The sequence below is a fragment of the Bombus terrestris genome, chromosome 3 (assembly GCF_910591885.1).
Source record: "Bombus terrestris chromosome 3, iyBomTerr1.2, whole genome shotgun sequence".
Taxonomy (NCBI): domain Eukaryota; kingdom Metazoa; phylum Arthropoda; class Insecta; order Hymenoptera; family Apidae; genus Bombus; species Bombus terrestris.
In genome coordinates this window covers 17962647-17989246 of record NC_063271.1, presented here as the reverse complement: position 1 = coordinate 17989246, position 26600 = coordinate 17962647, and the positions used below count along the sequence as shown (strand labels likewise).

The window sequence follows — 26600 nt, the reverse complement described above, 5'->3', positions numbered from 1 at the left end:
ACCCCTTTATCAGCATGTTTATTGTTTGATCTGCTTAAATAAATTGTTTAATACGATTTAAATGTACGACAATGTGATACTTTGACCAACAGTGACCATGGCCATGACACTCAGGTTTGATACTGAAGCTAAAGAAACCGCAAGGTATTTTGTTTATCCTTTCAATGCTTCTATTCAAAATTTAATACAATTTAAAGTTAATGTTTTAATTATATACATATATTTCGGGCTTAAAGAGATTATTAATAAGTGGAATTAATGTTATAAATTTTCAAATCAGGTGCTAATTTTCAAGTGTACGAAAATGACAGATGGCGCGGATGTTTGCATCTAAATATTAGAGGTACATTGGTATATATATACATATAAAGAACAGTAATATGTATTCACCTACCTTACCATTGCCGTCGCTTACTATGGTGTTTATTGGTCAAATGGCGTATGATCAGTTTGGTCTTCTAATGAAATTTCGTGACATGGAACAAGGGTACAATAAATGGACATTCACTGTGGCAAAACATAACTCTTTTACGAATAACTCCATGTTTCAACTATTAAAAAGGTATTTATTAACAATACTTACGTTTTCATTGATTTTCTTCATTAAGAATTACTTCTTAGTCGTAAAGTATATAGTTTGTTTAATGTAAATAAGAATAAGTTTGCAAATCAGTCGTGAAGCAATTAATTTGCAAAAAAGTATAGAACTGATGTTAACACTAAACCTACCAGCGCCGGTCAAATTGACCACTCTCGAATTTCTGTTCAAATTTAACCATATTTAAACTTTATCATATCGCTTCATAATTTCTGACTTTTCCTAAAACACGCATGCAATATATTTTCCTGTATTTAATTTTAGTTTACTCTTTTATTTTCTGAGAAACATTTATATTCTGCCTTGCCTACCGTGAGCGCTCATTTTGACCGTCCGACAAAATGTGTTAGTTAATCTTAAAATAAATGCTATCAGTACAAAGAAAAGGCTATCTCAAGATCAGATGATAAATAAAATCAGTAATAACAAATAATAACAACTGTTACGCCCGTAACCTTGTCAGAACCATAATTCATACATGTATTTATAAATATTTACCCTAAAAATGTCAAGACTTAAAAAAAAAAAATTATAAGAAAAAAAGAACGGACCTAGAAGAGGACTGTTCAGTGTGCGATGAACAAGAAACTTCAGCAACTGAAAACTATTTACAACCAAATCAGAGTTGAATATTATAAATAAATATTCACATCCAGGGCAAAAAGAAAAGAAATTATCATTGATAGCAAAGAGTAAGACTGATGTAAAGAACCAACATATCGAAACTGGGCTCATTGGGACAGTTTGGAAAGAAATAGATGCAAGTCTCAAACCTGGCAGGACATCAGTTCATAATATTTTTAGGATATTTTTACGGTTAAACAGCATATTATGAAAGGACAAGTAAAGACGGCATTTTATCTTATTACTGATCACCATATAATGAATCATATAATAAAATGTACCGAAGAAGAAGCATTTAAAGTATTGGGAATTACGAGGGAGCTGGATACAACAGAACTAGATGCATTTATTGCTCTGTTATATGCACGCGGTGCATATCAGGCAAAAAATTTAGATGTCTAATATTTGTGGAATAAAATTTGGAGACCTGCATTTGTTTTAAAAACAATAAGGAGGAATGACTTTGCTGAAATTATGAGGTGTATACGATTTGATAAGATGAGCGAAAGAAGAAAACGTTTACGAACCAATAAATTTGCAATGGTATCTACAGTATAGGGCCAATTTACAGAGAATTCACAAAATTGTTATAAACCTAGTGCATACGTTACTTTTATATAAAGAATCACGGAAAAAAACCATGCAATAAAACTATCAACAAGTACTACAAAAAACTTGTCAAGGTTAAGTAAAAAATTGTAAAGGTTACAAAATTACGAAAATTTGTTTAAGATGTGGAAAATATTTATGCGGCAAATGTACATTTGAACTTGTAAAAAACGCAGCAAAATTGAATAAGATATATTTCTATATAAATAAAAGTGTAATTCTATTTAAGTCTATAATTAAAATTAAACAAAAGTAAATTTGGATGAAATTTTATGAAAGTTCATCATTTTATATACATTTAGTTATAAATTAACCATTATCTATGTTAAATCATTACTTCTTTAATTACCGGTCATTTTGACCGCACACGGTAGGAATAGGTATACACGGAGTATTGGTAGGTTTAGTGTTAAATTGGAGCAAACAATAGTAAAAGCAATTTAAAATATAGAACTGCATTTGATAACAACATTTTATTCAATAAACACATGAAAGAAAAGTAATGTAGTAAGAAAAACAAAAAAATTTCTTTTTTTTAAATTTATGTTTGATTCATAGTCACTATTATATTATAACTAATACGTTTCCTTATTACTAGAAAAGAATTACTTTTGTCACACGAAGTATCCTTGGTCTGATAGTTTTGTATTAGTTGTGACGATATATTTTGTTTTGTTTTTTCTTTTAATGATTTTTTATAACAAGCCATACAAATTCTCAAATCCCTTGGATACAGTTTATTAGCTAGTTGCATTCCCTCCTCGATTAAACTTACAGACGATGACTGGTCCTTTTCATAACTATTAGTTCCTACGAGATCAGAGGAACATAAGGCTATCTTAATATGTACCAAAAAAACACCTATTGGAAACCATAAACAAATGAATAAACTGTATAAAACAGACCATGTAAAAGTATATTATTTAAAATATCGTGTAAAGAGACCAGGTATATAAATGTACTAAAAATTCAAGAATGGACATAGAATATTTCATGTCAATATATTATTGTTTCATAACAAATAATAAATTTAGTAACAGAATAATAATAATATAAATTAAGTTGTAAATGTAAAGTAATCACAATGTTTTGTGGAAGTTTCAAATTATATAACTTAAAATATTAGGAATACTCTTTTCATGTATGAAAATTAAATTTTAAAAAAGAATTATATAACAATAAAAATTATTCCTAATGTTCAATATTACTAAAATATTTCCAAAGATTAGAAAATTTATTAGAACATAACAGAAACAGCACATATTACTAGTATACACAAACTTCACAACATAAAAACGTACCCAATATGCACATCTCATTGCCAACACATGTTGTGGATATGTCGTAAAATAGACTTATCAAGAGTTATTGGGAAAACACAATATTGTTGAAACATAATCTGGATATGTTGCAACATAGTATAGTTGAATATGGAGCAGATTATGAAAAATTATATTGATATATAACATATTGCCAAATTATAATTTCAATGTGTTATAAAATAGTATTGCTGGATATGAAACATACAACTGTTAAAAATTAATATGGATATCATACAAGACTTGCTTAGATATTATGGATATGTTATAATGTATTACAAAAACATAATTAGGATATGTTATAACATAATATTGTTCAGTATGCAGCAGAGTATGAAATATAATATGGATATGTAATAATGTATCATCAAAATGTAATTTCGATATATACGAACACGGTATTGTTCAGTATGGCACAGACTGTCGAAAACAATATGGATATGTTATAGTGTATTGCCACACATAATATGGATATGTTACAACACATTATTCTTGATTATGGAGCAGAGGATGAATAATTATATGGATATGTGATAATGCATTGCTAAAATATTATATACATTTGCCACAGGATACAGTGCCTGTTTATGGAACAAGCTATTGTTTCGATTAAATATGGATATTAATAGGGATATAATATTTCAAAATATGAGTGTTTCTAGAATAATATAGATATTTTGCGGAGTATTGCTCAGATATTATGGATATGAGATAATGTATTGCCAAAACATAATCTGTATATGTTGCAACATAATATTGCTGAGTATGCAGCAGAGTATGAATAATTATATGGATATGTGATAATGCATTGCTAACATATTATATACATTTGCCAGAGGATACAGTGCCTGTTTATGGAACAAGCTATTGTTTAGAATGGATATGGATATTAACAGGGATATAGTATTTCGAAATATTACTGTTTCTAAATGAATATGGATATTTTGCAGAGTATTGCTCACATATTATGGATATGTGATAATGTATTGCCAAAACATAATCTGGATATGTTGCATCATAATATTGCTGAGTATGCAGCAGAGTATGAATAATTATATGGATACGTGATAATGCATTGCTGAAATATTATATACATTTGCCAGAGGATACAGTGCCTGTTTATGGAACAAGCTATTGTTTAGAATGGATATGGATATTAACAGGGATATAGTATTTCGAAATATTACTGTTTCTAAATGAATATGGATATTTTGCAGAGTATTGCTCACATATTATGGATATGTGATAATGTATTGCCAAAACATAATCTGGATATGTTGCAACATAATATTGCTGAGTATGCAGCAGAGTATGAATAATTATATGGATACGTGATAATGCATTATTAAAATATTATGTACATATGGTAGAGGATATAATTCCTATTTAAGGAGTTAGCTATTGTTTCGATTAAATATGGATATTAATAGGGATATAGTGATTAAAAATATTAGTGTTTCTAGAATAATAGAGATATTTTACAGAGTATTGCTCAGATAATATGGATATGTGATAATGTATTGCCAAAACATAATCTGGATATGTTGCAACATAATATTGCTGAGTATGCAGCAGAGTATGAATAATTATATGGATATGTGATAATGCATTGCTAAAATATTATATACATTTGCCAGAGGATGCAGTGCCTGTTTATGGAACAAACTATTGTTTAGAATGGATATGGATATTAACAGGGATATAGTATTTCGAAATATTACTGTTTCTAAATGAATATGGAAATTTTACAAAGAATTGCTCAGATAATATGGATATGTGATAATGTATTGCCAAAACATAATCTGGATATGTTATAACACAGTATTGTTGAGTATGGACCGGAGTATAAAAAATAATATAGATACATGATAATGCATTGCTAAAATATTAAATACATATGGTAGAGGATATAGTGTCTGTTTAATGGGCAACCTAATATTTCGATTAAATATGGATATTAATAGGGATATACTAATCAAAAATATTAGTGTCTCGAGCATAATATAGATATCTTGCAGAGTATTGCTCAATTTATATGGATATTTCATAATGTATTGTCAGAACGTCGTCTGGATATGTTGCAAAATAATATTGTTGGGTATGCAGCAGAGTACGCAAAACAATATGGATATGTGATAATGCATTGCTAAAATATTATATACATTTGCCGGAGGATTCAGTGCCTGCTTATGGGGCATGCTATTGTTTTGGTTAAATATGGATATTAATAGGGATATAGTAATTAAAAATATTAGTGTTTCTAGAATAATATAGATATCTTGCAGAGTATTGCTCAGTTTATATGCATATGTGATAATTTATTGCTAAAACATAATCTGGATATATTGCAACGTAATATTGCTGAGTATGCAGCAGAGTATGAATAATAATATGGATATGTGATAATGCATTGCTAAAATATTATGTACATTTGCCACAGGATACAGTGCCTGTTTATGGAACAAGCTATTGTTTAGAATGGATATGGATATTAACAGGGATATAGTATTTCGAAATATTACTGTTTCTAAATGAATATGGATATTTTGCAGAATATTGCTCAGATAATATGGATATGTGATAATGTATTGCCAAAACATAATCTGGATATGTTGCAACATAATATTGCTGAGTATGCAGCAGAGTATGAATAATTATATGGATATGTGATAATGCATTGCTAAAATATTATATACATTTGCCAGAGGATACAGTGCCTGTTTATGGAACAAACAATTGTTTCGATTAAATATGGATATTAATAGGGAGATAGTATTTCAAAATATTAGTGTTTCTAGAATAATAGAGATATTTTCCATAGTATTGCTCAGATATTATGGATATGTAATAATGTATTGCCAAAACATAATCTGGATATGTTGCAACATAATATTGCTGAGTATGCAGCAGAGTATGAATAATTATATGCATATGTGATAATGCGTTGCTAAAATATATACATTTGCCAGAGGATACATTGCCTGTTTATGGAACAAGCTATTGTGTAGAATGGATATGGATATTAACAGGGATATAGTATTTCGAAATATTACTGTTTCTAAGTGAATATGGATATTTTGCAGAATATTGCTCAGATAATATGGATATGTGATAATGTATTGCCAAAACATAATCTGGATATGTAGCAACATAATATTGCTGAGTATGCAGCAGAGTATGAATAATTATATGGATACGTGATAATGCATTATTAAAATATTATATACATTCGCCAGAGGATACAATGCCTGTTTATGGAACAAGCTATTGTTTCGATTAAATATGGATATTAATAGGGATATAATATTTCAAAATATGAGTGTTTCTAGAATAATATAGATATTTTGCGGAGTATTGCTCAGATATTATGGATATGAGATAATGTATTGCCAAAACATAATCTGTATATGTTGCAACATAATATTGCTGAGTATGCAGCAGAGTATGAATAATTATATGGATATGTGATAATGCATTGCTAAAATATTATGTACATTTGCCACAGGATACAGTGCCTGTTTATGGAACAAGCTATTTTTTAGAATGGATATGGATATTAATAGGGATATAGTATTTCGAAATATTACTGTTTCTAAATGAATATGGATATTTTGCAGAGTATTGCTCAGATAATATGGCTATGTGATAATGTATTGCTAAAACATAATCTGGATATGTTGCAACATAATATTGCTGAGTATGCAGCAGAGTATGAATAATTATATGGATACGTGATAATGCATTATTAAAATATTATATACATTCGCCAGAGGATACAATGCCTGTTTATGGAACAAGCTATTGTTTCGATTAAATATGGATATTAATAGGGATATAATATTTCAAAATATGAGTGTTTCTAGAATAATATAGATATTTTGCGGAGTATTGCTCAGATATTATGGATATGAGATAATGTATTGCCAAAACATAATCTGTATATGTTGCAACATAATATTGCTGAGTATGCAGCAGAGTATGAATAATTATATGGATATGTGATAATGCATTATTAAAATATTATATACATTCGCCAGAGGATACAGTACCTGTTTATGGAACAAGCTATTGTTTCGATTAAATATGGATATTAATAGGGATATAGTATTTCAAAATATTAGTGTTTCTAGAATAATAGAGATATTTTGCAGATTATTGCTCAGATATTATAGATATGTGATAATGTATTGCCAAAACATAATTTGGATATGTTGCAACATAATATTGCTGAGTGTGCAGCAGAGAATGAATGATTATATGGATATGTGGTAATGCATTGCTAAATATATACATTTGCCAGAGGATACAGTGCCTGTTTATGGAACAAACAATTGTTTCGATTAAATATGGATATTAATAGGGAGATAGTATTTCAAAATATTAGTGTTTCTAGAATAATAGAGATATTTTCCAGAGTATTGCTCAGATATTATGGATATGTAATAATGTATTGCCAAAACATAATCTGGATATGTTGCAACATAATATTGCTGAGTATGCAGCAGAGTATGAATAATTATATGCATATGTGATAATGCGTTGCTAAAATATATACATTTGCCAGAGGATACATTGCCTGTTTATGGAACAAGCTTTTGTTTAGAATGGATATGGATATTAACAGGGATATAGTATTTCGAAATATTACTGTTTCTAAGTGAATATGGATATTTTGCAGAATATTGCTCAGATAATATGGATATGTGATAATGTATTGCCAAAACATAATCTGGATATGTTGCAACATAATATTGCTGAGTATGCAGCAGAGTATGAATAATTATATGGATACGTGATAATGCATTATTAAAATATTATGTACATATGGTAGAGGATATAATACCTATTTAAGGAGTTAGCTATTGTTTCGATTAAATTTGGATATTAATAGGGATATAGTGATTAAAAATATTAGTGTTTCTAGAATAATATGGATATCTTGCAGAATATTGCTCAGTTTATATGGATATGTGATAATGTATTGCTAAAACGTAATCTGGATATATTGCAACATAATATCGCTGAGTATGCAGCAGATATACGAATAATTATATGGATATGTGATAATGCATTGCTAAAATATTATATACATTTGCCAGAGGATGCAGTGCCTGTTTATGGAACAAACTATTGTTTAGAATGGATATGGATATTAACAGGGATATAGTATTTCGAAATATTACTGTTTCTAAATGAATATGGAAATTTTACAAAGAATTGCTCAGATAATATGGATATGTGATAATGTATTGCCAAAACATAATCTGGATATGTTATAACACAGTATTGTTGAGTATGGACCGGAGTATAAAAAATAATATAGATACATGATAATGCATTGCTAAAATATTAAATACATATGGTAGAGGATGTAGTGTCTGTTTAATGGGCAACCTAATATTTCGATTAAATATGGATATTAATAGGGATATACTAATCAAAAATATTAGTGTCTCGAGCATAATATAGATATCTTGAAGAGTATTGCTCAATTTATATGGATATTTCATAATGTATTGTCAGAACGTCGTCTGGATATGTTGCAAAATAATATTGTTGGGTATGCAGCAGAGTACGCAAAACAATATGGATATGTGATAATGCATTGCTAAAATATTATATACATTTGCCGGAGGATTCAGTGCCTGCTTATGGGGCATGCTATTGTTTTGATTAAATATGGATATTAATAGGGATATAGTAATTAAAAATATTAGTGTTTCTAGAATAATATAGATATCTTGCAGAGTATTGCTCAGTTTATATGCATATGTGATAATTTATTGCTAAAACATAATCTGGATATATTGCAACGTAATATTGCTGAGTATGCAGCAGAGTATGAATAATAATATGGATATGTGATAATGCATTGCTAAAATATTATGTACATTTGCCACAGGATACAGTGCCTGTTTATGGAACAAGCTATTGTTTAGAATGGATATGGATATTAACAGGGATATAGTATTTCGAAATATTACTGTTTCTAAATGAATATGGATATTTTGCAGAATATTGCTCAGATAATATGGATATGTGATAATGTATTGCCAAAACATAATCTGGATATGTTGCAACATAATATTGCTGGGTATGCAGCAGAGTATGAATAATTATATGGATATGTGATAATGCATTGCTAAAATATTATATACATTTGCCAGAGGATACAGTACCTGTTTATGGAACAAGCTATTGTTTCGATTAAATATGGATATTAACAGGGATATAGTATTTCGAAATATTACTGTTTCTAAATGAATATGGATATTTTGCAGAATATTGCTCAGATAATATGGATATGTGATAATGTATTGCCAGAACATATTCTGGATAAGTTGCAACATAATATTGCTGAGTGTGCAGCATAGTATGAATAATTATATGGATATGTGATAATGCATTGCTAAAATATATACATTTGCCAGAGGATACAGTGCCTGTTTATGGAACAAGCTATTGTTTCGATTAAATATGGATATTAATAGGGATATAGTATTTTAAAATATTATTGTTTCTAGAATAATATAGATATTTTGCAGAGTATTGCTCAGATAATATTGATATGTGATAATGTATTGCCAAAACATAATTTGGATATGTTGCAACATAATATTGCTGAGTGTGCAGCAGAGAATGAATGATTATATGGATATGTGGTAATGCATTGCTAAATATATACATTTGCCAGAGGATACAGTGCCTGTTTATGGAACAAACAATTGTTTCGATTAAATATGGATATTAATAGGGAGATAGTATTTCAAAATATTAGTGTTTCTAGAATAATAGAGATATTTTGCAGAGTATTGCTCACATATTATGGATATGTGATAATGTATTGCCAAAACATAATCTGGATATGTTGCAACATAATATTGCTGAGTATGCAGCAGAGTATGAATAATTATATGGATATGTGATAATGCATTGCTAAAATATTATATACATTTGCCAGAGGATACAGTACCTGTTTATGGAACAAGCTATTGTTTCGATTAAATATGGATATTAATAGGGAGATAGTATTTCAAAATATTAGTGTTTCTAGAATAATAGAGATATTTTCCATAGTATTGCTCAGATATTATGGATATGTAATAATGTATTGCCAAAACATAATCTGGATATGTTGCAACATAATATTGCTGAGTATGCAGCAGAGTATGAATAATTATATGCATATGTGATAATGCGTTGCTAAAATATATACATTTGCCAGAGGATACATTGCCTGTTTATGGAACAAGCTATTGTGTAGAATGGATATGGATATTAACAGGGATATAGTATTTCGAAATATTACTGTTTCTAAGTGAATATGGATATTTTGCAGAATATTGCTCAGATAATATGGATATGTGATAATGTATTGCCAAAACATAATCTGGATATGTTGCAACATAATATTGCTGAGTATGCAGCAGAGTATGAATAATTATATGGATACGTGATAATGCATTATTAAAATATTATATACATTCGCCAGAGGATACAATGCCTGTTTATGGAACAAGCTATTGTTTCGATTAAATATGGATATTAATAGGGATATAATATTTCAAAATATGAGTGTTTCTAGAATAATATAGATATTTTGCGGAGTATTGCTCAGATATTATGGATATGAGATAATGTATTGCCAAAACATAATCTGTATATGTTGCAACATAATATTGCTGAGTATGCAGCAGAGTATGAATAATTATATGGATATGTGATAATGCATTGCTAAAATATTATGTACATTTGCCACAGGATACAGTGCCTGTTTATGGAACAAGCTATTTTTTAGAATGGATATGGATATTAATAGGGATATAGTATTTCGAAATATTACTGTTTCTAAATGAATATGGATATTTTGCAGAGTATTGCTCAGATAATATGGCTATGTGATAATGTATTGCTAAAACATAATCTGGATATGTTGCAACATAATATTGCTGAGTATGCAGCAGAGTATGAATAATTATATGGATACGTGATAATGCATTATTAAAATATTATATACATTCGCCAGAGGATACAATGCCTGTTTATGGAACAAGCTATTGTTTCGATTAAATATGGATATTAATAGGGATATAATATTTCAAAATATGAGTGTTTCTAGAATAATATAGATATTTTGCGGAGTATTGCTCAGATATTATGGATATGAGATAATGTATTGCCAAAACATAATCTGTATATGTTGCAACATAATATTGCTGAGTATGCAGCAGAGTATGAATAATTATATGGATATGTGATAATGCATTATTAAAATATTATATACATTCGCCAGAGGATACAGTACCTGTTTATGGAACAAGCTATTGTTTCGATTAAATATGGATATTAATAGGGATATAGTATTTCAAAATATTAGTGTTTCTAGAATAATAGAGATATTTTGCAGATTATTGCTCAGATATTATAGATATGTGATAATGTATTGCCAAAACATAATTTGGATATGTTGCAACATAATATTGCTGAGTGTGCAGCAGAGAATGAATGATTATATGGATATGTGGTAATGCATTGCTAAATATATACATTTGCCAGAGGATACAGTGCCTGTTTATGGAACAAACAATTGTTTCGATTAAATATGGATATTAATAGGGAGATAGTATTTCAAAATATTAGTGTTTCTAGAATAATAGAGATATTTTCCAGAGTATTGCTCAGATATTATGGATATGTAATAATGTATTGCCAAAACATAATCTGGATATGTTGCAACATAATATTGCTGAGTATGCAGCAGAGTATGAATAATTATATGCATATGTGATAATGCGTTGCTAAAATATATACATTTGCCAGAGGATACATTGCCTGTTTATGGAACAAGCTTTTGTTTAGAATGGATATGGATATTAACAGGGATATAGTATTTCGAAATATTACTGTTTCTAAGTGAATATGGATATTTTGCAGAATATTGCTCAGATAATATGGATATGTGATAATGTATTGCCAAAACATAATCTGGATATGTTGCAACATAATATTGCTGAGTATGCAGCAGAGTATGAATAATTATATGGATACGTGATAATGCATTATTAAAATATTATGTACATATGGTAGAGGATATAATACCTATTTAAGGAGTTAGCTATTGTTTCGATTAAATTTGGATATTAATAGGGATATAGTGATTAAAAATATTAGTGTTTCTAGAATAATATGGATATCTTGCAGAATATTGCTCAGTTTATATGGATATGTGATAATGTATTGCTAAAACGTAATCTGGATATATTGCAACATAATATCGCTGAGTATGCAGCAGATATACGAATAATTATATGGATATGTGATAATGCATTGCTAAAATATTATATACATTTGCCAGAGGATGCAGTGCCTGTTTATGGAACAAACTATTGTTTAGAATGGATATGGATATTAACAGGGATATAGTATTTCGAAATATTACTGTTTCTAAATGAATATGGAAATTTTACAAAGAATTGCTCAGATAATATGGATATGTGATAATGTATTGCCAAAACATAATCTGGATATGTTATAACACAGTATTGTTGAGTATGGACCGGAGTATAAAAAATAATATAGATACATGATAATGCATTGCTAAAATATTAAATACATATGGTAGAGGATGTAGTGTCTGTTTAATGGGCAACCTAATATTTTGATTAAATATGGATATTAATAGGGATATACTAATCAAAAATATTAGTGTCTCGAGCATAATATAGATATCTTGAAGAGTATTGCTCAATTTATATGGATATTTCATAATGTATTGTCAGAACGTCGTCTGGATATGTTGCAAAATAATATTGTTGGGTATGCAGCAGAGTACGCAAAACAATATGGATATGTGATAATGCATTGCTAAAATATTATATACATTTGCCGGAGGATTCAGTGCCTGCTTATGGGGCATGCTATTGTTTTGATTAAATATGGATATTAATAGGGATATAGTAATTAAAAATATTAGTGTTTCTAGAATAATATAGATATCTTGCAGAGTATTGCTCAGTTTATATGCATATGTGATAATTTATTGCTAAAACATAATCTGGATATATTGCAACGTAATATTGCTGAGTATGCAGCAGAGTATGAATAATAATATGGATATGTGATAATGCATTGCTAAAATATTATGTACATTTGCCACAGGATACAGTGCCTGTTTATGGAACAAGCTATTGTTTAGAATGGATATGGATATTAACAGGGATATAGTATTTCGAAATATTACTGTTTCTAAATGAATATGGATATTTTGCAGAATATTGCTCAGATAATATGGATATGTGATAATGTATTGCCAAAACATAATCTGGATATGTTGCAACATAATATTGCTGGGTATGCAGCAGAGTATGAATAATTATATGGATATGTGATAATGCATTGCTAAAATATTATATACATTTGCCAGAGGATACAGTACCTGTTTATGGAACAAGCTATTGTTTCGATTAAATATGGATATTAACAGGGATATAGTATTTCGAAATATTACTGTTTCTAAATGAATATGGATATTTTGCAGAATATTGCTCAGATAATATGGATATGTGATAATGTATTGCCAGAACATATTCTGGATAAGTTGCAACATAATATTGCTGAGTGTGCAGCATAGTATGAATAATTATATGGATATGTGATAATGCATTGCTAAAATATATACATTTGCCAGAGGATACAGTGCCTGTTTATGGAACAAGCTATTGTTTCGATTAAATATGGATATTAATAGGGATATAGTATTTTAAAATATTATTGTTTCTAGAATAATATAGATATTTTGCAGAGTATTGCTCAGATAATATTGATATGTGATAATGTATTGCCAAAACATAATTTGGATATGTTGCAACATAATATTGCTGAGTGTGCAGCAGAGAATGAATGATTATATGGATATGTGGTAATGCATTGCTAAATATATACATTTGCCAGAGGATACAGTGCCTGTTTATGGAACAAACAATTGTTTCGATTAAATATGGATATTAATAGGGAGATAGTATTTCAAAATATTAGTGTTTCTAGAATAATAGAGATATTTTGCAGAGTATTGCTCACATATTATGGATATGTGATAATGTATTGCCAAAACATAATCTGGATATGTTGCAACATAATATTGCTGAGTATGCAGCAGAGTATGAATAATTATATGGATATGTGATAATGCATTGCTAAAATATTATATACATTTGCCAGAGGATACAGTACCTGTTTATGGAACAAGCTATTGTTTCGATTAAATATGGATATTAATAGGGATATAGTATTTCGAAATATTACTGTTTCTAAATGAATATGGATATTTTGCAGAATATTGCTCAGATAATATGGATATGTGATAATGTATTGCCAGAACATATTCTGGATAAGTTGCAACATAATATTGCTGAGTATGCAGCAGAGTATGAATAATTATATGGATATGTGATAATGCATTGCTAAAATATTATATACATTTGCCAGAGGATACAGTACCTGTTTATGGAACAAGCTATTGTTTCGATTAAATATGGATATTAATAGGGATATAGTATTTCAAAATATTAGTGTTTCCAGAATAATAGAGATATTTTGCAGATTATTGCTCAGATATTATAGATATGTGATAATGTATTGCCAAAACATAATTTGGATATGTTGCAACATAATATTGCTGAGTGTGCAGCAGAGAATGAATGATTATATGGATATGTGGTAATGCATTGCTAAATATATACATTTGCCAGAGGATACAGTGCCTGTTTATGGAACAAACAATTGTTTCGATTAAATACGGATATTAATAGGGAGATAGTATTTCAAAATATTAGTGTTTCTAGAATAATAGAGATATTTTCCAGAGTATGGCTCAGATATTATGGATATGTAATAATGTATTGCCAAAACATAATCTGGATATGTTGCAACATAATATTGCTGAGTATGCAGCAGAGTATGAATAATTATATGCATATGTGATAATGCGTTGCTAAAATATATACATTTGCCAGAGGATACATTGCCTGTTTATGGAACAAGCTATTGTTTAGAATGGATATGGATATTGACAGGGATATAGTATTTCGAAATATTACTGTTTCTAAATGAATATGGATATTTTGCAGAATATTGCTCAGATAATATGGATATGTGATAATATATTGCCAAAACATAATCTGGATATGTTGCATCATAATATTGCTGAGTATGCAGCAGAGTATGAATAATTATATGGATATGTGATAATGCATTGCTAAAATATTATATACATTTGCCAGAGGATACAGTACCTGTTTATGGAACAAGCTATTGTTTCGATTAAATATGGGTATTAATAGGGATATAGTATTTCAAAATATTAGTGTTTCCAGAATAATAGAGATATTTTGCAGATTATTGCTCAGATATTATAGATATGTGATAATGTATTGCCAAAACATAATTTGGATATGTTGCAACATAACATTGCTGAGTGTGCAGCAGAGAATGAATGATTATATGGATATGTGGTAATGCATTGCTAAATATATACATTTGCCAGAGGATACAGTGCCTGTTTATGGAACAAACAATTGTTTCGATTAAATACGGATATTAATAGGGAGATAGTATTTCAAAATATTAGTGTTTCTAGAATAATAGAGATATTTTCCAGAGTATGGCTCAGATATTATGGATATGTAATAATGTATTGCCAAAACATAATCTGGATATGTTGCATCATAATATTGCTGAGTATGCAGCAGAGTATGAATAATTATATGGATACGTGATAATGCATTATTAAAATATTATGTACATTTGCCAGAGGATATAATACCTATTTAAGGAGTTAGCTATTGTTTCGATTAAATTTGGATATTAATAGGGATATAGTGATTAAAAATATTAGTGTTTCTAGAATAATATGGATATCTTGCAGAATATTGCTCAGTTTATATGGATATGTGATAATGTATTGCTAAAACGTAATCTGGATATATTGCAACATAATATCGCTGAGTATGCAGCAGAGTACGAATAATTATATGGATATGTGATAATGCATTGCTAAAATATTATACACATTTGCCAGAGGATGCAGTGCCTGTTTATGGAACAAACTATTGTTTAGAATGGATATGGATATTAACAGGGATATAGTATTTCGAAATATTACTGTTTCTAAATGAATATGGAAATTTTGCAGAATATTGCTCAGATAATATGCATATGTGATAATTTATTGCTAAAACATAATCTGGATATATTGCAACGTAATATTGCTGAGTATGCAGCAGAGTATGAATAATAATATGGATATGTGATAATGCATTGCTAAAATATTATGTACATTTGCCACAGGATACAGTGCCTGTTTATGGAACAAGCTATTGTTTAGAATGGATATGGATATTAACAGGGATATAGTATTTCGAAATATTACTGTTTCTAAATGAATATGGATATTTTGCAGAATATTGCTCAGATAATATGGATATGTGATAATGTATTGCCAAAACATAATCTGGATATGTTGCAACATAATATTGCTGGGTATGCAGCAGAGTATGAATAATTATATGGATATGTGATAATGCATTGCTAAAATATTATATACATTTGCCAGAGGATACAGTACCTGTTTATGGAACAAGCTATTGTTTCGATTAAATATGGATATTAACAGGGATATAGTATTTCGAAATATTACTGTTTCTAAATGAATATGGATATTTTGCAGAATATTGCTCAGATAATATGGATATGTGATAATGTATTGCCAGAACATATTCTGGATAAGTTGCAACATAATATTGCTGAGTGTGCAGCATAGTATGAATAATTATATGGATATGTGATAATGCATTGCTAAAATATATACATTTGCCAGAGGATACAGTGCCTGTTTATGGAACAAGCTATTGTTTCGATTAAATATGGATATTAATAGGGATATAGTATTTTAAAATATTATTGTTTCTAGAATAATATAGATATTTTGCAGAGTATTGCTCAGATAATATTGATATGTGATAATGTATTGCCAAAACATAATTTGGATATGTTGCAACATAATATTGCTGAGTGTGCAGCAGAGAATGAATGATTATATGGATATGTGGTAATGCATTGCTAAATATATACATTTGCCAGAGGATACAGTGCCTGTTTATGGAACAAACAATTGTTTCGATTAAATATGGATATTAATAGGGAGATAGTATTTCAAAATATTAGTGTTTCTAGAATAATAGAGATATTTTGCAGAGTATTGCTCACATATTATGGATATGTGATAATGTATTGCCAAAACATAATCTGGATATGTTGCAACATAATATTGCTGAGTATGCAGCAGAGTATGAATAATTATATGGATATGTGATAATGCATTGCTAAAATATTATATACATTTGCCAGAGGATACAGTACCTGTTTATGGAACAAGCTATTGTTTCGATTAAATATGGATATTAATAGGGATATAGTATTTCGAAATATTACTGTTTCTAAATGAATATGGATATTTTGCAGAATATTGCTCAGATAATATGGATATGTGATAATGTATTGCCAGAACATATTCTGGATAAGTTGCAACATAATATTGCTGAGTATGCAGCAGAGTATGAATAATTATATGGATATGTGATAATGCATTGCTAAAATATTATATACATTTGCCAGAGGATACAGTACCTGTTTATGGAACAAGCTATTGTTTCGATTAAATATGGATATTAATAGGGATATAGTATTTCAAAATATTAGTGTTTCCAGAATAATAGAGATATTTTGCAGATTATTGCTCAGATATTATAGATATGTGATAATGTATTGCCAAAACATAATTTGGATATGTTGCAACATAATATTGCTGAGTGTGCAGCAGAGAATGAATGATTATATGGATATGTGGTAATGCATTGCTAAATATATACATTTGCCAGAGGATACAGTGCCTGTTTATGGAACAAACAATTGTTTCGATTAAATACGGATATTAATAGGGAGATAGTATTTCAAAATATTAGTGTTTCTAGAATAATAGAGATATTTTCCAGAGTATGGCTCAGATATTATGGATATGTAATAATGTATTGCCAAAACATAATCTGGATATGTTGCAACATAATATTGCTGAGTATGCAGCAGAGTATGAATAATTATATGCATATGTGATAATGCGTTGCTAAAATATATACATTTGCCAGAGGATACATTGCCTGTTTATGGAACAAGCTATTGTTTAGAATGGATATGGATATTGACAGGGATATAGTATTTCGAAATATTACTGTTTCTAAATGAATATGGATATTTTGCAGAATATTGCTCAGATAATATGGATATGTGATAATATATTGCCAAAACATAATCTGGATATGTTGCATCATAATATTGCTGAGTATGCAGCAGAGTATGAATAATTATATGGATATGTGATAATGCATTGCTAAAATATTATATACATTTGCCAGAGGATACAGTACCTGTTTATGGAACAAGCTATTGTTTCGATTAAATATGGGTATTAATAGGGATATAGTATTTCAAAATATTAGTGTTTCCAGAATAATAGAGATATTTTGCAGATTATTGCTCAGATATTATAGATATGTGATAATGTATTGCCAAAACATAATTTGGATATGTTGCAACATAACATTGCTGAGTGTGCAGCAGAGAATGAATGATTATATGGATATGTGGTAATGCATTGCTAAATATATACATTTGCCAGAGGATACAGTGCCTGTTTATGGAACAAACAATTGTTTCGATTAAATACGGATATTAATAGGGAGATAGTATTTCAAAATATTAGTGTTTCTAGAATAATAGAGATATTTTCCAGAGTATGGCTCAGATATTATGGATATGTAATAATGTATTGCCAAAACATAATCTGGATATGTTGCATCATAATATTGCTGAGTATGCAGCAGAGTATGAATAATTATATGGATACGTGATAATGCATTATTAAAATATTATGTACATTTGCCAGAGGATATAATACCTATTTAAGGAGTTAGCTATTGTTTCGATTAAATTTGGATATTAATAGGGATATAGTGATTAAAAATATTAGTGTTTCTAGAATAATATGGATATCTTGCAGAATATTGCTCAGTTTATATGGATATGTGATAATGTATTGCTAAAACGTAATCTGGATATATTGCAACATAATATCGCTGAGTATGCAGCAGAGTACGAATAATTATATGGATATGTGATAATGCATTGCTAAAATATTATACACATTTGCCAGAGGATGCAGTGCCTGTTTATGGAACAAACTATTGTTTAGAATGGATATGGATATTAACAGGGATATAGTATTTCGAAATATTACTGTTTCTAAATGAATATGGAAATTTTGCAGAATATTGCTCAGATAATATGCATATGTGATAATTTATTGCTAAAACATAATCTGGATATATTGCAACGTAATATTGCTGAGTATGCAGCAGAGTATGAATAATAATATGGATATGTGATAATGCATTGCTAAAATATTATGTACATTTGCCACAGGATACAGTGCCTGTTTATGGAACAAGCTATTGTTTAGAATGGATATGGATATTAACAGGGATATAGTATTTCGAAATATTACTGTTTCTAAATGAATATGGATATTTTGCAGAATATTGCTCAGATAATATGGATATGTGATAATGTATTGCCAAAACATAATGTGGATATGTTGCAACATAATATTGCTGGGTATGCAGCAGAGTATGAATAATTATATGGATATGTGATAATGCATTGCTAAAATATTATATACATTTGCCAGAGGATACAGTACCTGTTTATGGAACAAGCTATTGTTTCGATTAAATATGGATATTAACAGGGATATAGTATTTCGAAATATTACTGTTTCTAAATGAATATGGATATTTTGCAGAATATTGCTCAGATAATATGGATATGTGATAATGTATTGCCAGAACATATTCTGGATAAGTTGCAACATAATATTGCTGAGTGTGCAGCATAGTATGAATAATTATATGGATATGTGATAATGCATTGCTAAAATATATACATTTGCCAGAGGATACAGTGCCTGTTTATGGAACAAGCTATTGTTTCGATTAAATATGGATATTAATAGGGATATAGTATTTTAAAATATTATTGTTTCTAGAATAATATAGATATTTTGCAGAGTATTGCTCAGATAATATTGATATGTGATAATGTATTGCCAAAACATAATTTGGATATGTTGCAACATAATATTGCTGAGTGTGCAGCAGAGAATGAATGATTATATGGATATGTGGTAATGCATTGCTAAATATATACATTTGCCAGAGGATACAGTGCCTGTTTATGGAACAAACAATTGTTTCGATTAAATATGGATATTAATAGGGAGATAGTATTTCAAAATATTAGTGTTTCTAGAATAATAGAGATATTTTGCAGAGTATTGCTCACATATTATGGATATGTGATAATGTATTGCCAAAACATAATCTGGATATGTTGCAACATAATATTGCTGAGTATGCAGCAGAGTATGAATAATTATATGGACATGTGATAATGCATTGCTAAAATATTATATACATTTGCCAGAGGATACAGTACCTGTTTATGGAACAAGCTATTGTTTCGATTAAATATGGATATTAATAGGGATATAGTATTTCGAAATATTACTGTTTCTAAATGAATATGGATATTTTGCAGAATATTGCTCAGATAATATGGATATGTGATAATGTATTGCCAGAACATATTCTGGATAAGTTGCAACATAATATTGCTGAGTATGCAGCAGAGTATGAATAATTATATGGATATGTGATAATGCATTGCTAAAATATTATATACATTTGCCAGAGGATACAGTACCTGTTTATGGAACAAGCTATTGTTTCGATTAAATATGGATATTAATAGGGATATAGTGTTTCAAAATATTAGTGTTTCTAGAATAATAGAGATATTTTGCAGATTATTGCTCAGATATTATAGATATGTGATAATGTATTGCCAAAACATAATTTGGATATGTTGCAACATAATATTGCTGAGTGTGCAGCAGAGAATGAATGATTATATGGATATGTGGTAATGCATTGCTAAATATATACATTTGCCAGAGGATACAGTGCCTGTTTATGGAACAAACAATTGTTTCGATTAAATACGGATATTAATAGGGAGATAGTATTTCAAAATATTAGTGTTTCTAGAATAATAGAAATATTTTCCAGAGTATGGCTCAGATATTATGGATATGTAATAATGTATTGCCAAAACATAATCTGGATATGTTGCAACATAATATTGCTGAGTATGCAGCAGAGTATGAATAATTATATGCATATGTGATAATGCGTTGCTAAAATATATACATTTGCCAGAGGATACATTGCCTGTTTATGGAACAAGCTATTGTTTAGAATGGATATGGATATTGACAGGGATATAGTATTTCGAAATATTACTGTTTCTAAATGAATATGGATATTTTGCAGAATATTGCTCAGATAATATGGATATGTGATAATATATTGCCAAAACATAATCTGGATATGTTGCATCATAATATTGCTGAGTATGCAGCAGAGTATGAATAATTATATGGATATGTGATAATGCATTGCTAAAATATTATATACATTTGCCAGAGGATACAGTACCTGTTTATGGAACAAGCTATTGTTTCGATTAAATATGGGTATTAATAGGGATATAGTATTTCAAAATATTAGTGTTTCCAGAATAATAGAGATATTTTGCAGATTATTGCTCAGATATTATAGATATGTGATAATGTATTGCCAAAACATAATTTGGATATGTTGCAACATAATATTGCTGAGTGTGCAGCAGAGAATGAATGATTATATGGATATGTGGTAATGCATTGCTAAATATATACATTTGCCAGAGGATACAGTGCCTGTTTATGGAACAAACAATTGTTTCGATTAAATACGGATATTAATAGGGAGATAGTATTTCAAAATATTAGTGTTTCTAGAATAATAGAGATATTTTCCAGAGTATGGCTCAGATATTATGGATATGTAATAATGTATTGCCAAAACATAATCTGGATATGTTGCATCATAATATTGCTGAGTATGCAGCAGAGTATGAATAATTATATGGATACGTGATAATGCATTATTAAAATATTATGTACATTTGCCAGAGGATATAATACCTATTTAAGGAGTTAGCTATTGTTTCGATTAAATTTGGATATTAATAGGGATATAGTGATTAAAAATATTAGTGTTTCTAGAATAATATGGATATCTTGCAGAATATTGCTCAGTTTATATGGATATGTGATAATGTATTGCTAAAACGTAATCTGGATATATTGCAACATAATATCGCTGAGTATGCAGCAGAGTACGAATAATTATATGGATATGTGATAATGCATTGCTAAAATATTATACACATTTGCCAGAGGATGCAGTGCCTGTTTATGGAACAAACTATTGTTTAGAATGGATATGGATATTAACAGGGATATAGTATTTCGAAATATTACTGTTTCTAAATGAATATGGAAATTTTACAGAGAATTGCTCAGATAATATGGATATGTGATAATGTATTGCCAAAACATAATCTGGATATGTTATAACACAGTATTGTTGAGTATGGACCGGAGTATAAAAAATAATATAGATACATGATAATGCATTGCTAAAATATTAAATACATATGGTAGAGGATATAGTGTCTGTTTAATGGGCAACCTAATATTTCGATTAAATATGGATATTAATAGGGATATAGTAATCAAAAATATTAGTGTCTCGAGCATAATATAGATATCTTGCAGAGTATTGCTCAATTTATATGGATATTTCATAATGTATTGTCAGAACGTCGTCTGGATATGTTGCAAAATAATATTGTTGGGTATGCAGCAGAGTACGAAAAACAATATGGATATGTGATAATGCATTGCTAAAATATTATATACATTTGCCGGAGGATTCAGTGCCTGCTTATGGGGCATGCTATTGTTTTGATTAAATATGGATATTAATAGGGATATAGTAATTAAAAATATTAGTGTTTCTAGAATAATATAGATATCTTGCAGAGTATTGCTCAGTTTATATGCATATGTGATAATTTATTGCTAAAACATAATCTGGATATATTGCAACGTAATATTGCTGAGTATGCAGCAGAGTATGAATAATTATATGGATATGTGATAATGCATTGCTAAAATATTATATACATTTGCCAGAGGATACAGTACCTGTTTATGGAACAAGCTATTGTTTCGATTAAATATGGATATTAATGGGGATATTGTATTTCAAAATATTAGTGTTTCTAGAATAATAGAGATATTTTACAGAGTATTGCTCAGATAATATGGATATGTGATAATGTATTGCCAAAACATAATCTGGATATGTTGCAACATAATATTGCTGAGTATGCAGCAGAGTATGAATAATTATATGGATATGTGATAATGCATTGCTAAAATATTATATACATTTGCCGGAGGATTCAGTGCCTGCTTATGGGGCATGCTATTGTTTTGATTAAATATGGATATTAATAGGGATATAGTAATTAAAAATATTAGTGTTTCTAGAATAATATAGATATTTTGCAGAGTATTGCACAGATATTATGGATATGAGATAATGTATTGCCAAAACATAATTTGTATATGTTGCAACATAATATTGCTGAGTATGCAGCAGAGTATGAATAATTATATGGATATGTGATAATGCATTGCTAAAATATTATGTACATTTGCCAGAGGATACAGTACCTGTTTATGGAACAAGCTATTGTTTAGAATGGATATGGATATTAACAGGGATATAGTATTTCGAAATATTACTGTTTCTAAATGAATATGGATATTTTGCAGAGTATTGCTCACATATTATGGATATGTGATAATGTATTGCCAAAACCTAATCTGGATATGTTGCAACATAATATTGCTGAGTATGCAGCAGAGTATGAATAATTATATGGATATGTGATAATGCATTGCTAAAATATTATATACATTTGCCGGAGGATTCAGTGCCTGCTTATGGGGCATGCTATTGTTTTGATTAAATATGGATATTAATAGGGATATAGTAATTAAAAATATTAGTGTTTGTAGAATAATATAGATATCTTGCAGAGTATTGCTCAGTTTATATGCATATGTGATAATTTATTGCTAAAACATAATCTGGATATATTGCAACGTAATATTGCTGAGTATCCAGCAGAGTATGAATAATTATATGGATATGTGATAATGCATTGCTAAAATATTATGTACATTTGCCACAGGATACAGTGCCTGTTTATGGAACAAGTTATTGTTTAGAATGGATATGGATATTAACAGGGATATAGTATTTCGAAATATTACTGTTTCTAAATGAATATGGATATTTTGCAGAGTATTGCTCACATATTATGGATATGTGATAATGTATTGCCAAAACATAATCTGGATATGTTATAACACAGTATTGTTGAGTATGGACCGGAGTATAAAAAATAATATAGATACATGATAATGCATTGCTAAAATATTAAATACATATGGTAGAGGATATAGTGTCTGTTTAATGGGCAACCTAATATTTCGATTAAATATGGATATTAATAGGGATATAGTAATCAAAAATATTAGTGTCTCGAGCATAATATAGATATCTTGCAGAGTATTGCTCAATTTATATGGATATTTCATAATGTATTGCCAGAACGTCGTCTGGATATGTTGCAAAATAATATTGTTGGGTATGCAGCAGAGTACGAAAAACAATATGGATATGTGATAATGCATTGCTAAAATATTATATACATTTGCCGGAGGATTCAGTGCCTGCTTATGGGGCATGCTATTGTTTCGATTAAATATGGATATTAATAGGGATATTGTATTTCAAAACATTCCTCCTTCTAAATTAATATGGATATCTTACAGAGTATTGTTCAGATAATATGGATATGTGTTAATGTATTGCTAAAACATAATCTGGATATGTTGCAACATATTATTGCTGAGTATGCAGCAGAGTATGAATAATTATATGGATATGTGATAATGCATTGCTAACATATTATATACATTTGCCAGAGGATACAGTGCCTGTTTATGGAACAAGCTATTGTTTAGAATGGATATGGATATTAACAGGGATATAGTATTTCGAAATATTACTGTTTCTAAATGAATATGGATATTTTACAGAGTATTGCTCAGATAATATGGATATGTGCTAATGCATTACTAAAATATTATGTCCATATGGTAGAGGATATAGTGCCGGGTTAAGGGGCAACCTAATATTTCGATTAAATATGGATATTAATAGGGATATAGTAATTAAAAATATTAGTATTTCTAAAATAATATAGATATCTTGCAGAGTATTGCTCAGTTTATATGGATACGTGATAATGTATTGGCAGAACGTAGTCTGGATATGTTATAACACAGTATTGTTGACTATAGTGCAGAGTATGAATAATAATATGGATATATGATAATGTATTGCCAAAACATAATCTGGATATGTTGCAACACAATATTGAGTATTGTGCGGAGTATTTTAAAAACATAGTGGATATATGGTAAAATGTATTGCTAAACTATATGGTGCATTTAGTACAGAATAGCAGTTTGCGTTTTATATTAATTGCGACATTGTTTTATGTATATCATTTGATTATTCTGATTATTAATAGTACTGTTAATTTAATAAGTTTAAACATATATTTCAGGTTCACAAGGAAATTAGGATTGCTAGCAGTTGCACTATGACATGTAAGTATGTGTTAATAGTGCTTTATAAGTTATTCTCTTTCTCGAATAAAGTGTTGAAAATGGAGTACATATGTTTTCTCATTTCTCTATATGGCTCCCATGCACCTACAAAATAAGCTACTAAGATGCACACGGCTGGAAGAGTGAACTGGTCACATTGAAATTAGACAGAATAGGACTGGAATAATACAGGGACAAGGTATAAGTATAAATTCAGAGTTTGAACTATTAATACTATAGTATTAGTAGTATAGTATTAATACTATAGTATTAGTATTATTAATTAATACTATAGTATTGCTTAAATATGTATGTAATTATAAATAAATTGTAATAAGAAAAATATATCTGAGATTTCATTAAAATGTACCATTTTAAATAGAAAAACTTCAGTATTTTGTTTGCCGGTTTAGTGACGCATATTTTCTGTAACTTTAAAACAATTAGCACTTTTGCCTTAATGTAAACATCGCGTAAATAGTTATTTCACGTTTAATACGATAAGTTTACTATGTACACGATGTTTGTAACTTCATTCGTTGTACTTGTCTTTTATTTTTGTAATTTTTCTATGTAATTAAATATTTTTGTGTATATGGTTTGATTTAACAGACATATTAAAATCTTATATGTTTCTAATCTC

General features: G+C 28.9%; 1 long non-coding RNA gene across 2 annotated transcripts; it reads left to right on the top strand.

The window, feature by feature from the left end:
* Nucleotides 1-2: 2 nt before the first annotated feature.
* Nucleotides 3-26024, top strand: LOC110120092. Of its 2 annotated transcripts, XR_007223333.1 has the most exons (4): nt 3-144; nt 281-562; nt 2609-2779; nt 25915-26024. It is a non-coding gene; the product is annotated as an uncharacterized LOC110120092 (long non-coding RNA). The 2 variants fall into 2 exon arrangements; XR_007223332.1 differs by lacking the exon at nt 2609-2779.
* Nucleotides 26025-26600: the final 576 nt, after the last annotated feature.